This window comes from Marmota monax, unplaced genomic scaffold (genome assembly GCF_021218885.2).
Source record: "Marmota monax isolate L192 unplaced genomic scaffold, Marmota_monax_Labrador192_F-V1.1 WCK01_AAM20220418_F8-fsc00021, whole genome shotgun sequence".
NCBI lineage: Eukaryota > Metazoa > Chordata > Mammalia > Rodentia > Sciuridae > Marmota > Marmota monax.
The window spans coordinates 3,016,078-3,032,706 of NW_026695228.1; the positions used below are offsets into that span (position 1 = coordinate 3,016,078).

At 32.6% G+C, this 16,629-nt stretch overlaps 1 protein-coding gene across 1 annotated transcript in view; it reads left to right on the forward strand.

Annotated features, from left to right (window-relative positions):
* Cmc1 (C-X9-C motif containing 1) overlaps window positions 1-16,629 on the forward strand; it is a 71,610-nt gene that overhangs the window by 20,006 nt on the left and 34,975 nt on the right. The gene's annotated exons all lie outside the window — the stretch shown is intronic.

Consider the following 16,629-nt stretch of genomic DNA (forward strand, 5'->3'; position numbering starts at 1 on the left):
ATATTGTTGATTAATATGTAACATTCTAGTGAAAGTACAAACAGTGGTGATAGGTAAAAAATGAGGTCATAATACATCTGTAAATGATGGGTAATTAAAAAGCTGATGGCAATATTTCTGTAGAACTTTCCTTTAAAAAAAAAAAAACTACCATTTGGAATAACCTTCAAAATAAGTGGTAATACTTTACTGACATAGTCTGTTTTCTTCATTCCCCTTCTTCCCTTTCCCCTGTAGTATCTTTGTTGGGGATCACCATACTTCCTAGGAAATGGAATGCAGTTCCACTGCACCTTCTTAACAGACAAACAAGGTCGTGTCAACTCTAGTTTCAAGACTGTGCTAATAATTTTTGGATGCTAAAGAACATTTCTTGGCCTTCCCCACCTCTAACCCTTGGAGATGTTCTTTGCAGATTGTGGATGGAGACAATAAAATAAGAGTAGTTTCTTACCCTTCAACAATATGTGATGATCACTTGTGTTTCTTAAGTTAAATGTCTTATTCTGTGTGGCATTCTGTTTTTAAATCCATCTACAAATTAGTAATTTAAAATAACAATCATTCTGTGGTATTATTCTTGCTTTTACTTTCAATCAGTTATTTAATAAAAGCATCTTTCAGCCCCACTCCAGGTATCAGGAGAAATTAACCTATTGGCACCTGCAGATAGGGTTCAGTGCACATCTGGCAGTAGCAGGTATCATGCTGACATTCTCAAGAAGTAGCCTTTCACTTGCCTCATAGAACTTCCAAAAATATGTATCCTTGTTCAGGTGAGGGAGGAAAAAACTTCAAAATGGAATAATAAAGTTTTAAGGTTAACTTTTCACTACTAGGAAAATTTACTTGTTACTGATACATCAGTCTAAAGTTATAGGTTGTATTTATTCTGTTTTATAACTCATAATCCTGGTAGCTAGAATGAAAGAAAGCTAGGCTACTCAATTATAGATTTCTTTCTTTCTTTCTTTCTTTCTTTTTATTTACTGGTTATGATTCAGATGGGTTTCAGAACTCTGCTTATTCTTAGAACCTTTATTTTTGGCTATTTAAGTGAAAGAAGAGACAATAACTAAACTGTTAATACTTGTGTGTGTTGCCCAATGGTATAAAAAAGAAAATGCTTATTTAAATTTTTTTTAATCAAAAATTAGATTGTTTAGGATGTTGACATGGTTAGGGTTTTGTTTTCTTAAATGGAATTTTGTTTTTTTCTGGAGACTAAGCATCTGGAAATCTGAGATTGATTTGGGTTATATTAGTATGTTAATGCATTTGCCCTTATTAGAAAGCATGCTATATCATAATTGATATTTTCATATTTGAATTTTAAGAAATTCAAAATAAGTGGTAATAATATGTTGATTTTTTTAGATCACATGTCCAAAATTGTGTTTTAGAATATAAAATTGATTATTTTATAAAAGAACAATAATCCTTAATATTTCCTCTGTTTAACCATATGAATTAGAAAAGAATATATGTTAGTATTGCCTAAACAGCAGAAGAAAGCTACATTGAAGCTAACAATAAGATGTAATTTAGAATAGGGACACTTTCATTGTAGTTTATTTACTATTTATAGTTTTTGTTTCATTAAATAATTAGGGTTTTACATAAAAGCATTTACATAAAAGCTAATTTTATGGTTCTTGGATAAAGATATAGGAATTTTAATAAGTAATCTGACTTTCTGCTAACTGCCTGAAACATGATTATGTAGGAAAGGTTTTCTGTTTAATTTTTTTTTTATGTCATTTCAACCCAGCTGATCATAAGAATTGGGTCATACTGCCAGCAACTTAGGTTTGTGAAGGGAATAGAACAGCTTTTCCAGGGACAAAGAGAAATGAAATCACTTTCAATGAAAGAAAGATGCCTCATTATAGTCACCAACAGCAGTTATTGACAGCTACACTTCCTATTAACAAGGAGCATTTAACTAAGAGTTTGGCTGTTGGATCTTTGGACTTGATCTAATTTGCTAGCATTAATTAGTTTCTTTTGAGCACAGACACTTGGTGCTCACAGCTATAGATTTGGAGGGCTAATTAGGATAGAAAATTGAACAGAATGGGGTAAGGCATTAACCTTCAACCATTACCAGCTGGGACACTGATAAAGACCACAGAGTCCAAATGCTCCCTATTGATGTGAAGAGTACCCTAATGAATATCAATTTCAGCCAGGTTGCTATATTTTTTTTTTTTTACTAGTTCTCTATTCATTATAATTTTTTAACCAGCTTCCATGATACCTTCATTATCTATACACTATTGGTTTTTACTATACACTGATTTAGTCTGAGTTGCACATTTCACCTAATATTTAAACAATTGAAATTTGTCTTAGCAGATAGCATTTAGAATATTTCATTGTTAATGCTTGTAAAATTTATCTTTGATCTACAATTACATTATTCTAATTCTACAGTACATTTGTACATAGTCATAGTAACTGACTCATTTCAATATGATGAAAACTATAACTTTATAAAAGGAAAATTTCAGCTTTTGGATAACCGGTAGTGTTTGTGTTATTAAGCTGGTATCAACTATAGAGTTTGTCTTTAAAAAATATATTTTTAAGAATGTAAAATAAGAAACATCAAAGTATATGTTTCTTTTTGAAGAGAAAACTAGTGCATACTACCTTTTCTTTGGGAACTTCGTTAATTTGATTAGTAGAGGTGTCTTGATATAAAGATAGATATAGCATAGAGAACTGTGATCTTATTATTGTGAAGCTTTTTGACAAGATTATAAACTGTTGATAGGAAAATAAAGGTTATTGATTTAAATTCAACTTATTATTTTGCCAGTGATATTATTAGTAGTGAATAGAGCCATTGAAATAAATGACTAAAGTGTATGTGTAGACTTCAACACAATCAGCACACTGGAAATGGAATTGACAGAAAATTCTAGAATGGCCAGATCTCTAACTTTTCCCACTTTCCCTATTTCTCAAAAGCAAAACACAAATCCCCTTCTGCCAGCTGTGGTGATGGAATCATGGTTTTTCTTGGATCTGGGAATTACCAACTCATGTTTTAGGGAGACGGTTTGACAAACTCTGGAGATTGCTTTCAGTGTTGTGCCTTTTCCCAGCTGTTTCACTTCACTATATTAATGATTTAAATTTTCTGTATTAATCATATTTTTAAAATACATATTTTTGTTACATTTACTGGCAAAGTATGTATTTTGTATTTTAGTATTTAAAATTTTCTTCTGGAAATAGGGCTTCCATAAGAGGAACAGTTGCTGAATTGCAGTGTTTTGTAAAAGAAATTCCTCATTATATTCCGTTGTTCTTTTGACGGACATAGTTGACATTTGGTATAAAGTCTCTATCTTGAATGTTGTTTGTTTTAAAAATAATAAGAGCTTTTCTTTATTTTTACTATGAAAGATCAAGACCAAAAATTATTTTGTCATGAGAGAGCTTGGAAGTTTATTTTACTTAGCTGCATCCTCCTCCTCATTGACTCTCCTATCTCATGGGCCTTCTTTTACATTACTTCATATTTGTTTTGTGACTTTCTTATAGACTTCTTGATCTTTTTACCAATGAGTGGGATATAGTTCTGAAGGAATTATATAAAGTACAAGGAAGCATGGATTGTTTGTGTTTTTGAAATATTACAGAACTGTGTTTAAAAAACACAGAAACTTGGTAAAATGCCTGCCCTCTACTATCACTCACATACAACTGCAGTCTGTTACTTTTTGCTAAATTTCAAAGATATATGAATAGACAAAAAAGAAAATTAAATTAAGGACACTTAGAATATTCTTTAGGAAATTTACAGGAAGAGAACTGTTAAAATAGCATTAACACAAGTGTGAGGGTTACAGACTACATTCTCCAAGTGATCAGTCTTTGTGCAACTGTGTTACTTGAACCTACCCCAAACTTCTCATTTATTGTTTGAACTGTACCATTTTTATTACACATTTTTTTGTCATTTAATAAGTTTACCAATATTATCTAACACCGAGGTGGAGATCAATATATCTTTAGACTGGTCTGGATAACGTATAAAAGAATAATATATAAAAACATCAAATTGATGAGTATCTGTTACATATAAGACCATGGTATATACTCTAACAAATATACATAAATAAAAGACACAGTTGCTCCTTCTTGGACTTGTCTGGCCTTTGTCAGGGGTCCCCAGGACCATTCCTGGGTTCAGTTGTATTCTAGGAAGACTTATAAGACTCAGCATTTAGTCTTAATCATGGCTAAGATTTATTACACCTAAAAGATGCAAAGCAAAATCAGTAAAGGGAAAAGGCACATAGGACAAAGTTCACAGACAACTAGCTTCTAAGAATCCTGTCCCAGTAGAATCTTTTAGAATGTGCTCAATTCCTCAAACATTAAATTTTGACAACACACATGAAATGTTACCTACCCAGGAAGCCTATTAAAGACTCAGTCTCCTGAGTTTTTATTGGGAATTGGTCAGATGGGCACCCTTTGCCTAACATGTACCCAAATTTCATACTCTCAGAAGGAAAGCAGGTATACAACATGAGCCATATTGTTTACACAAACAGTCTGGGCTCAGCAAGCTGCTCCATCAATTAGGTAATGGTGGGAACATTCCCAAAATCCAAGTTCTCAGTTGCCAGCTAAGAGCCAACGTTGCATGCAGTCCTTTCTAAGGATAGCAGCATCATGTCTACTATGTCAACTCTTTTTTGCATATAGACATTGAAAACTAGCAATATTTGTGTATGACTAAGGCCTAATGTTATGTCAGTGGAATTAGGACAAATAAACTCATATGAATCACAAATAATACTGAATTAGTCTTAAAACAAGTGAACAAAGTATCTGATGGTTATTTCTTATTGATTTAGTGGTTCTCAGATTTCTTAATGTATTCATACTTCGGTTATCAGAACTGGTGGCTTTCTGTGATTTCTTTATTTTGATTAACAGGATAATTTTGCAACAAAATTATATGTAAGTAGATATAAATACTCTTAAATAAAATGATAAGCTGTTGTCTCAGAGAAAGTGCAGAATATTGTAATTTGAGAAGTCAGTGAAATCTTTTAAATGGCAAGTACTTAATTTAAGTACTTAATTTAAATGACTAAGTTAGCATGAAATTTTGTCAGGACATATGAATATGATACTTTAAATAACCAATTATACAAGTCAAAATAATTGAGAAAAGTCAACATTTGAACACAAAACAAAGACTTGCATGGCTTGAAACTAAAAAAAAAAAATTGTTAAAATAAATAAACATTATTATAAATCATGACATAGCTTTTCTGCCAATAGTTCATTAAAAAGTTTTTATTATCATAGTATTCCTTGACAATAATTTTCAGTTATTTTTTGTGTAATAGACTTAAATTCTAGTATCTAATGAGAAGTTAATTAAAAATTAGTTGTGGTCTTTAAATAATACCCTTGTTTTAAAAATCTAAGTACAGAATCTTGCTTTGCTTAAGCTATCTGATGATCCTCTAGTTGTAATTGATAATCAGAGTCTGATACTGGTAAACTTTTTGGAAATTCCCACAAATAATTACATTTTTAGTGAAATATATTCTAATATGTATCTTATACATCTGTTGGGAGAATTATAAAGGAGGCAGCTTGGCTTGTACAAAACTTTGGAATGTGTTAGAGTGGAACATTTAGAACCATGTAAAAACTAATCAGTCTTGCTGGGTGAGGTGGTGCACACTTGTAATCTCAGTGACTTGGGAGGCTGAGCAGGAGGATCTCAGGTTCAAAGCCAGCCTCAGCAATGTAGCAAGACCTTGTCTCAAAATAAAACATAAAAGGGCTGGGGATGTGGCTTGGTGGTTAAAAAATCCCTAGTACTAAAAAAAATATTCAGTCTCTTTTGGTGGGTGGAACTGGAACTTGCTTTGAACTGTATTGTCTAAACATATACTATTTATTACATTATAAACAGATAATATTTATTATATCATTTGATTTTGTTGCCTTTATAGTTCATAGAGTCAATAAGTAGTGTTATTTTTTATGAATTAGCAATTATAGATTTCAGTTGCAGCCTAGTATTTCTCCTTTCAGTTTATTTTTGTGGTTTTCTTTTTGAGGGGATGTGAAGTCTAGGGTAAATCTGAAGTCACATGTCATTCCTCATAGAAATAGAAAAAGCAATCATGAAATTCATCTGGAAAAATAAGAGACCTGGAATATTCAAAGTAATCCTTAGTAAGAAGAGTGAAGTAGATGGCATCACTATACCAGACCTTAAACTATACTACAGAGCAATAGTAACAAAAACATCATGGTATTGGCACCAAAATAGACTTGTAGACCAATGGTACGGAGTAGAGGACACAGAAACAAACCCACATAAATATAGTTATCATCTCATACTAGACAAAGGTGCCACAAACATATATTGGAGAAATAATAGCCTCTTCAACAAATGGTGCTGGGAAAACTGGAAATTCATATGTAGCAAAATGAAATTAAACCCCTCTCTCACCATGCCCAAACTTCAACTCAAAGTAAATAAAGGATCTAGGAATTAAACCAGAGACCCTGCACATAATAGAAGAAAAAGTAGACCCAAATCTTCATCATGTCAGATTAGGCCCCTACTTCATAAAGCACAAGAAATAAAATTAAGAATCAATAAAAGGAATGGTTTCAAACTGAAAATATTCTTCTCAGCAAAAGAAATAATCAGGTGAATAGAGAGCCTACAGAATGGGAGCAAATTATTACCACATGCACGTCAAATAGTATAATTTCCAGGATGTATAAAGAACTCAAAAAACTTAACACTAAAAAAACCCAACCAACCAACCAACCAACAAACAAAAAACCCAATCAGTAAATTGGCTAAGGAACTGAATAGATCCTTCTCAGAAGAAGATATATGATTGGTCAACAAATATATGAAAAACTGTTCAACATCTCTAGTAATTAGAGAAATGCAAATCAAATGTCATCTTACTCCAGTCAGAATGGCAGTTATTAAGGACACAAACAACAATAGTGTTGGCAGGGATGTGGGGGAAAAGGTACACTCTTAGATTGTTGGTGGAACTGCAGATTGGTGCAACCAATCTGGGAAGCAGCATGGAGATTCCTTAAGAAACTTCAAATGTAACCACCATTTGACTCAGCTATCCCACTCCTTGGTTTATACCTAAAGAACTTAAAAACAACATACTATGGTGACACAGCCACATCAATGTTTATAACAGCACAATTCACAATAGCTAAATTGTGGAATCAACCTAGATATCCTTCAATAGATGAATGGATAAAGAAACTGTGATATACACACACACACACACACACAATGGAATATTATTCAGCATTAAAAGAGAATACAGTCATGGCATTTGCATGTAAATGGATGGAGTTTCATGCTAAGTGAAGTCAGTCAATCTCAAAAGACCAGGGGCCAAATGTTTCTGATAAGTGGATACTGATCCATATTGGGGGTAGCAGGGAGCATGGAATGAATAGAGGAACTTTGTATAGGGCAAAGGGGAGGGAGTGGAAAGGAGGGGGGTATGGGGTTAGGAAGGATGGTGGAATGAGATGAACATGATGACTCTAGGTACATGTATGAAGACATGTGTGGTATGACTCTACTTTGTGTACAACCAGAGAAATGAAAAATTGTGCCCCATTTGTGTGCAATGAACTGAAATGCATTCTGCTGTCATGTATAACAACAACAAAAAGAAGTAGTTTTAAATTGTAATGATTTCTTGAGATTCACTCAAATTACTATACTATTATTCAATTAAATAGAGATCATAGAGGTTTATTCTTAGGCCCCGTAAGCATCTGACATCATATTTTAATATGACAATATTGATACAAAATTGTTGAAGGAGATGGAGTGATATATGCAGATATCTCAGAGAAGAATGATGTGAGTAAAAGGAATAGCACATGCAGAGACCCTAAGGAACTAGTGTGTCCAGGGGATAACAAAAATGTCCCTGTGGTTACGGTGGGATGAATTGGGGCCAGAGTGGAAGGAGAGCAATGCAATAAAAGAATTGGAGACAAAAATTTGTTTAAGATCATGGAGGTACTAAGCATTCATAGGTCCTGAAGAGAGAAACAGAAAGGCAAAAATTACTTTGAAGAGTGAAGTAAGGAGTCTGATTTATAATTTAGCATGCTATGTTAAGAATAGAAAATGGCAGCAGTTGCAGAATCAGGGATGCCGCTATGGATGTGCTTGAGACAATCCAAGTGACAGATTGGAAAGGTGGGTGGCAATGAAGGTGATGAGAATGTGCACATCTAGGATCTACTTTGAATGTACAGGCGACACAGAAATGACTCCTTATAAAATTTTTCATGAACTAATAAAAGGAAGGAGTTAATAGCAGGGATAAGGAAGACTGTGTAGGAAATTTTATTTTTTGGTGATCAGTGGATCAGAAGTTTAGTTTTGGACATGGTAACTTTGATGTGCTTATTAGACATCTAAGAATGAAACCATTTTTTTAGTGTAATAATAAAATAATAAATCTCTTAAAGGGAAATAAAGAAGTGTGATAGTAGTGGTTCTAATATTTTTCTAATATTTTTGTGTAATTAGTGATAAGTTGATTTAGGGTATAATCAGTACATGTGTTCACTTGGACATTTATATGTTAATAACTGACATTTTTATTTTTTGATTTTCCTTTTAAGTTCTACACAGATCACTTCCTTTCCAGAGTGAAACATAACTACACTGATTTGTTAATTCAGTCAAACACAGATTTGTTAATTCTAGTGAAGTTAGAACTACCTTTCATTACTGCTATGGCAATGTATGGTGCTAGGTACAATAGAGAATTGGAAAGCTAGAGTCTCAAACCTCAATAAAGACAGTAAATTACCTATTCAGTCTCCAGTATGTTAATATTAGCAGTGCTGTAATTAGAATTCAGGTATCTTAATTCCTGGATCAGTGCTCTTTTTATTTTAATTTACTATTTGACTGTGTCAAAATAGCAAATACAGGGGCTGGGGTTGTGGTTCAGCGGTAGAGCACTCACCTAGCACGTATGAGGCGCTGGGTTTGATCCTCAGCACCATATAAAAATAAATAAGTAAAATAAAGATATTGTGTCCAACTATAACTAAAAAATAAATATTTAAAAAATGTTAAAAAATAGCAAATACTCTACAAATGGGATGAATCAGAAAGTGTATTGTTAGATTAAATGACTCTATCATGAGAGGAGGATTTGGCAAATGATATGTGTGGGTAACGTGTTTTTTTTTTTTAAATTTCTGGCATGCATACTGCTTTGCATGTTAACTTTGAGGTACCTATTAGTTCCTAGATCATGTGTGCTAAGTGATATTTATACCATATTTCAACCAGATGTAAAAGTAATTTTCTTCTGTACCTTAAGCAATTTCAAATTTTTATTTTATTTCTTCCTGTGGTGCTCTTTTGAACTGTAACACAACATGCAGAAACTATGAGCCATCTACTGATCAAAAATGCATTCATCCAAAGAAATGAAGTCAGCATGTCAAAGAAACATCTGCATTCCCATGTTCATTGCAGTGCTACTTGCAATAGCCAAGAAACAGAAACAACTAAGCATCCATCAACTGATGAATGAATAAAGAAAATGTGGTACATATACACTGTGAAATACTATTCATCCATAAAAAGAATGAAATACTATTCAGAATTTAAAAAAAAAAAAAAGAATGAAATCCCATTCGTGGCACACACCTGTAATCCCAGCTACCCAACAGACTGAGGCAGGAGAATTTGAAGCCAGCCTTGCCAGTTTAGCAAGACCTGGTCAAAACAAAATAGATTAAAAAAAAAAACAAAACCCAAATCCTGTCATTTGCAACAAGAAGCATGGAACTGGAGAGCATTATGTTAAGTGAAATAAGATAGGTGCTAAAAGACAAGTAATGCATGATTTCATTTATATGTAGAATCTAAAAGAGTCGATCTCATAGAAATTGAGGGTAGAATGGTGGCTACTAGAGGCTGGGGAGTATAGGACTGAGAGATAGGGAAAGGTTGATTAATGGGTACATAGTTACAATTAGGAGCAAGAAGTTCTGGTGTGCACAACAGAATGTCTGTAGAAAACAATAGTGTACTGTAGACTTCAGAAAGCCAGAAGAAAAGAATTTGGAAGTTTTTTCTGCAATGAAATTGTGTTTGAATAGAGAGATGTTAAACCTGATTTAAACATTACATAATGACTTTATCAAAACATCAAGTTACTCCATTAACATGTACAATTTTTATATAATTAGTTAAAAATACATTCAATTACAAATGGATTCATACCTGCATAGCATAATAATCTGAGTTATATGTTAAGCTTAGTTTTTATTTTATAGTTCATAATTAATATCTTCTTTGATGCTAGTTTTCACTGAAATTGAAATCCTTTCCTTGATTTTTATTACCACATGTTAATTATATCATTAAATAAAACATTGCAATTTAATTTTATGAATGATTAGCAACATATATGAATGTGCTGTGTAAGCATGACTGAGATTAACATACAGGCCAGTAGCTGGGGTGTGGTGGCGCACGACTGTAATCCCAGCTGTTCGGGAGTCTGAGGCAGGAGGATCACAAGTTCAAAGCCAGCCTTAGTGAAAGTGAGGTGCTAAGCAATTCATTGAGACCTTATCTCAAAATAAATTATGAAAAAGGGCTGAGGATATGGCTTAATGGTCCTGTGCCCCTGAGTTCAATCCCCAGTCATCCCCTTTCCCCCTAAAAAAATATATAGCAGTGGTAGAGCACTTGCCTAGCATGTATAAGGCCCTGGGTTTGATCCCTTAGCATCATTAAAGAAAAAAAAAGCATGATATAAAGTAATATACATGGTATAAACCCATTTTTAAGTAAATCATACATATATATACATAAGTAAAAAGAAATGTATCACAAATTTAATATAATTGCCTGGAAGTATGGGAAGACTATTTTTTTTCTTACAGTATGCGTTTTCATTTTCTTGAAAAATGAAAACATGTTACTGTCTTTAGACAAACTTTTATATACTGTATATGCAAATTACAAGTGTATGTATCTTGATGAATTATGACAGTGAACATCTCTCTATGTAACCACTATTAAGGTTAAGAGAAAGGTATTATATGAAGCTAGCTTTCTTTGTACTCTTTCCAAGTCACTGCACTTTCCCTCAACCCAAAGTCACCATCATTTTGACTACAAATTTCATAGATTAGTTTTCTATTTTTTAAATTCAAGTATAATCATATAATGTGTGCTCTTTAGTTTTACTCATCATTATGTTTGTTAGAGTACCTATGTGACATGTAGTAATAGTTTCTTCATTTTTATTACCATATAGTACCATTGTATAAGTTGGCTATAATGTATTCTTTCTTTTTACTGTGATGGGCATTTAGGTTATCTCCAGCTTTTATACAAATAGCACCCCTATAAACATTCTTGTTTAGTCTTTTATATCCGTATGTATGCATTTTTGTTGGTTAAATACCTAGAAGTGGGATTTCTGAGTCATGGGATATATATCATTTCAACTTCAGCAGATAATGTTGTTTTCCATATGACTTGAAAGTATATGCAATGATTAAAAAGCTATAAATCATTATAAGAAGAAGAAACCTAGAGTTTCCTACAAGAACTGTCAAGAATCAAATATTTTAATTTATAATAGAAAAAAAATCATCAATATAGGAAGATAATTGTTTTGTATCATATATTGTAAACAATTGAAGAAAAAGACCACAAAGTAGGAAAATATATGTATAACATATAACAAAGATTTGATATCCCTAGTTACAAAAGACTATCAGGAAGTAATGAATACCAATTTTAAAAATGAGCAAAGGTGAACAATCTGAAAAGTTTTATATTCTTAAACATGAAAAATTGTTTTTTCATCTAGGCAATCGCAAACCACAGCCTAAATTACTATATTTTTACGTATTAACTTAGCATGATATATAAATTCATAGTGGAGAAATTCTGCTTCTGGCATGACCTGTTAGCTTTAACAAGTCCTTTTGTAGAAAACAAATATAACCTATAAACAGAATATGAAAAACAATCTGAAAGCATCATAGGGTAAAAAGAACCACAACAAAACAAACGAGGGTAGTCAAAAACTGAAGGAAGGGAATAGCATTGGGTGGATTTCTCCCAGGTAGGGTGGCAGAAACTCAGATAAAACATCAGCTAACAAAAGAACCTTTCGGTCTTGCTTGTTTGAAAGGACAGGGAAAGTGTCCTTTTAGGCCCTGAAAAGTGTATGTATGAAGTAAACTAAATTGCCTGCTTAAATGAAAAATTCCTCAGAAAAAAGCTGAAACCAAACTTTCTTTATATCATTCACAGTATTCATAATACAATGCAAAATTATTTAGTGTACAGAGAAACAAGAAAACACGACACATTCTCAAATCAACAAAAGGCTAATTTTATGATATCTCAGATGTTGGAATTAGTGGGTAAGGATTTTAATGCAGCCATTGTCATTGCTTAAGAATGTAAAGGAAAATGCTCTTGCAAAGAATAAAAAGGTAGGAAATATCAACAATTGGAAACAATAAAGCTGTAATGAAAATTCTAGAACTGAAAAATATATCTAACATAAAAACAACTTCAGAATGGAAACAACAGGAATCATGAACCAAAAGAAAGCAATAGAAATATTTAAAGAACAGAAGGAAAAAAAGAGATTTTAAAAAATGAACAGAACCTTGGGGACTTGGAGAACAATAACATAAAGGAGATACTCATGTAATTGTAATGGCATACCTACCAGAACACTGTAATTAAGAATACTAACAACATTCACTAAGGATATATCTATCCAATGACCTAGCAGCTCTGCTTAGGAGAAATGAAAATTATGTGCACAAAAAAGAATGTGCCTATACAATAATACTTATAGTAACTTATTTGTAATAGCCACAAATTAAAATTAGCCCAGGTTTATCTCAAAGGGAGAAGGACCAGACCAATTTCAGTATATTCATGCAATAGATTACTGGTTAGCAGTAAAATGGATTTATAGATTACTGTTTTCTACAACAGCAGAGATAAATTTCAAAATTCTTATGTTGAGAGCTTCTACAACCAGCTTTGGCTCCTAACCACAATGGCTGTCAGCTTGGTGAGAAACACAAAGAAGTGGGACTTAACAACTCCCAGCCCTTGACTCAAGGGTTACAGAACCCAAAAATAAACATGAAGAGTGGCACAACAGCATGAGCAATGAACATGCATCCTTGCCAGTAGTTTTGATGACTACAGTGGAAATAAGCCCTTTATTTCTCATTAAGAATTTTTTTTTCTATTCTATCCCCCCTTTTCCCTATTTTTTTTAAATTTACTTTTTACTTTTTATTATTCATATATTTTAAAATTTATTTTTAAATGTTTTAAATTTATTTTTTTCACTTTTTTTCAATTCTGCCTGGGTACACACACGTGTGTATATGTTTGCTGTATATGGAAAGGTTTGAAAATTACATGTTTTTCATATAATCTTTTTATTTTAATTGCTCTGTATTATTGTATTGAAGTCTATGTGGTGTTTAATGCCAAGAAATATAAATATATACATATATATACACATATATAAATTCATATATAAATTTATAAATTCATATATACATATATATGCATATATGTATATATATATATATTTTATGTAATTAGTTGCACTGATATTTAGGAGATAAATATTATCATTATTGTCTTCTTGTTGGATTGTTCTTATATTTCTTTTATATGAATACAGTGGAATTTCAACACATCCCTATAGACAGGTCATCCAAACATACAATCAATAAAGATATTTACAACCTAAGTAATAGTATAAATTAAATGGACTATGTCTAAAGAATATCTATAGAATATTTTACTCAAAAACAACTAAATTCACTTTCTTTTCAGCAGCTCATGGATTCTTTTCCTAAATAGTCCATACCAAATACCAAAAAATGAGCAAATGCCAAAAATTGATATAATATGATCTATCACATCATAATGAAATGAAACTAGAAATCAATAGCAAGAAAAATTATAGAAACCATAAAAACACATGAAGATTGAACAGTATTCTTTTAAATGAGGAGTGTATCTTAGAAGAAATGATAGAATAAAAAATTCTTAGAAACAATGAGAACTGAGATAGAAAATACCAAAATAAAATCTTTGACACAGTATGAAACAGTTCTGAGAGGAAAATCGATAGCAATGAATGCCTACATTAAAAAAAGTAGATCCCAAATACATAAATCTTATGTTTCACCTCAAGGTAAGAGAAGGAAATTAAGGGGATACAAATAGGAAAAGAAGAAGTCAGATTATTTTTGTTTGTTGATAATACAATCCTATATCTAGAACACCCTAAAAAAAACTGCACCAGAAGACTTCTGGAACTAATAAATAAATTCATCAAAGTAGGATACAAGATGAACATTCATAAATAAATAGTTTTCCTATACTTCACTAGTAATTCTGCTAAGAAATGTATCAGGAAAACTATCTCATTTACAATAACATCAAAAAAGTTGGGAATTAACCAAGCAGGTGAAAGACCTCTACAATGAAAACTATGGAAAACTGAAGAAGACCTTAGAAGATGGAAAGACACCTTCCCGCCCCCACATGTTCTTGGATACTACCAGAAGTGTTATACAGATTCAGTGTTTTGTTATACAATCCCTGCCAAAATGCCAATGGTGTTCTTCACAGAACTAGAAAAAAGTTTTTAAATTCACTTGGAAGAAAATATTACCCAGAACAGTTAAAGCAATCTCAAACAGGAAGAGTGATATTGGAGGCATTGCAATACTTGATATCAAATTATATTCCAGTACTATAGTAATAAAAACATTATTGTATTGGCATCAAAATTGACATGAAGATCACTGGAACAAAATAGAAGACCCAGAGACAAACCTAAATAATTACAGTCTTCTGATAACTTGACAAAGGTGCCAAAAATATATTTTGGAGAAGAGAGCCATTTCAACAAACGGTGCTGGGAAAACTGGATATCCATGTGTAGAAAAAATAAAACTAGATCCCTTTCTCTCACTCTACTCAGAAGTCAAAGCAAAGTAGACAAAAAACTGAGGAATATGACCAGAAACTTTGCAACTGCTAGGAAAAAACCTAAGGTCAACATTCCAACACATTGGCATAGGAACTGGCTTCCTTAACACAACCTCTAAAGTGCAAGAAATAAAACCAAGAATTAATAAATGAAATGGCATCAAATTAAAAATCTTTTGCACAGCAAAGGAAACAAGAGCTTGAAGAATGGGAGAAAATCTTTGCTAGCTACTCCTTTGACAGGATTAATGTATAAGAACTGAAAAAGTTTAACCCCCCCCCCCAAAAAAAAAAAGCCAAAAAATACCCCAATCAAAAAATGGGTAAAACAAAACAAGCCTTTCTCAAAAGTTGAAACACAAATGGCCCTCCCATACATGAAAAAATGTCCAACATTCCTAGCAATCAGGGAACTGCAAATCAAAACTACACTGAGATTTCACTCCACTCAAGTAAGAATGGCAATTATGAAGAAACTCAATCATAAATACTGACAAGGATGTAGGGAGAAAGGTACACATATATTTTTGGTGGGATTGCAGACTGGTGTGATAACTCTGAAAAGCAGTATGGAGATACCTCAGAAAACTAGAAGTGGAACCAACATATGACCCAGATATTTCACTCCTTGGTATTTATCCAAAAGAATCAATATCAGCATTCTATAGCAGTGTAGCCACATTGACGTTTATAGCAGCTTAACTCAAATCGAGATATGGAACCTGTCCAGGTGTCCATCAATAGATGAATGGATTAAGAAAATGTGGTATATACACACACTGGAATTTGACTCAGCCATAAAGAAGAGTGAAATTACGACATTTGCTGGTAATTGGAACTGTACAACATCCATGCCAAGTGAAATAAGCCAGACTCAGAAAATCAAAGGTTGAATGTTTTCTCATCACATGTGGAAGCTAGAGCAAAGTAAGAAAGGGATAAAGGGGGAATGGGTTGGATATCATAAAGACAGAGGTAAGTTTAGTAAAGTAGAAGAAAGAGATTGAGGGGGAAGGAGAAGGGATAGGAAAGGGGAGGACATGTGGGATGATTTTGACAAAATTACACTATGTGCATATATAAATATACCACAGTAATTCCACCTTTATATGTATAAAGCACTAGTTAAAAATAAATATGTGGAAGGCAGACCAGTAGAGTAGAGGAAGGAGAATAGGGGGTGGAAGGATGGGAGGGAAAGGGAAGCACCAGAGACTGAAATGGAGTAAATCAAATTTCATACATGAGTATGTAAAAATGAGCCCAACTATTATGTACAATTATAATGTACTAATAAAAGAAAATAAAAGGTCAGGTTGTTGTATGAAAATGAACATTAACTGCCAGGTAGTACTTACAGAGTTAACTGTGGCATGGTCTCTTTTACAGATGTCATTAGGTATGTGTTATTCCTATTTCCACAGAGAAATTGATTCATTAGATTTGTCAGATTTTTGAATCAACTTTTTATTTTAAGTCTCCAAAGTTAAGGAAAACCCCACTTTGGTCTAAGAATGATTAAAATC